This window comes from Oryzias melastigma, linkage group LG7 (assembly GCF_002922805.2).
Source record: "Oryzias melastigma strain HK-1 linkage group LG7, ASM292280v2, whole genome shotgun sequence".
In the NCBI taxonomy this organism is placed as follows: Eukaryota; Metazoa; Chordata; class Actinopteri; order Beloniformes; family Adrianichthyidae; genus Oryzias; species Oryzias melastigma.
The window spans coordinates 30120461-30121632 of NC_050518.1; the positions used below are offsets into that span (position 1 = coordinate 30120461).

The 1172-nt window shown below is 31.8% G+C and overlaps 1 protein-coding gene across 1 annotated transcript in view; it reads right to left on the reverse strand.

The window, feature by feature from the left end:
* The window catches only part of si:rp71-17i16.5 (phosphatidylinositol 4,5-bisphosphate 3-kinase catalytic subunit gamma isoform), a 22169-nt gene that overhangs the window by 7179 nt on the left and 13818 nt on the right, over window positions 1-1172 (reverse strand). The gene's annotated exons all lie outside the window — the stretch shown is intronic.

Consider the following 1172-nt stretch of genomic DNA (forward strand, 5'->3'; position numbering starts at 1 on the left):
GATGAATAGAAATGGAAAGATACACATAGTGAGAAGCTTTCTTCTGCACACCCATCTCATTTAAGGTTAAAAGACTAAAAAAAATAAATTAACATGAAATATAAATTCTTGATGTACTGCATTCAACTCGAATAAGAACTGAAGTTCGTCATGATCTGCTGTCAAGCGTAAATCATCATTTATATTGAAGGTTAAGAAAGTATAAAAGTTACATGTTCAGTGTTTGGTAAGGCAAAAAAAAATACTACATGAAGGACACGTTAGTAATTGAAAAGAACTTACAAAGAAAGTTGATTCACTGACAAATCTAATGAAATCCAAGGACTTTTCTGCTGAATGCAGAGATAATGACATTGACTGTGTAAAATAGTGTATCTGGTTTTGCATGTAAATGTATAAAAAGGGGGAAACATTTAATGACAAAGTTTGAAGGTGGAAGAGAGAAACATAGTTGTAATAATTCCACTAGAGGTCAGTGTTGAGGTCATCATGCAGGAGTTATTTAGGGCTGATTTGAAATAAAAGAACGTTCATTGAGCTACTGCTAGGGTCAGTTTATTCTGACTAAATCAATTCTTTTGTTGATTCTTATTTAGAAGCACTTTCTTACAAAATGTTGTGTTGATGTTTGTAAATAAGAATTTTCTGTTAAATATCTCTGCCTGGATAATTAACAGTTACAACTACTAATACCATAAAATACTTCTTATCATAGATCCAAAGGCCTCAACTAGTTTATAACTAGTTTAAAACTGTCAAAACCTCCAAATATAAAATCCAATCAGGAAAACAAAGAAACCCGAGGAACACTCAGAGAGCCGACATCATCAGGAGGCGGCCGCTGGCAGTGTGACACAAAACGGAAGAACTAACAAAACCACTCAAAAATGCAAAAGGTTCTGACTGAGAAAACAGATTTAGAAAATATCAATAAAAGAAGAGATAAAGATTTTACATTGAAAACTGAAAGAGAATTAAAATTACTAAAATAAATCTCAAATGAAGTGATGCTAAAATTCAAAATAAACATTTATATTTTTTACATTTTCTACATGTTCAAACAAGCACTGCTCCAAAGACATGAGGAAAAACACAGAAAAGATGCCTCACCTACAGCAGTTTTTAGTTTGCAAAAACATAAAAAACTGATTTTTGTTTATCAGAAAAGGACT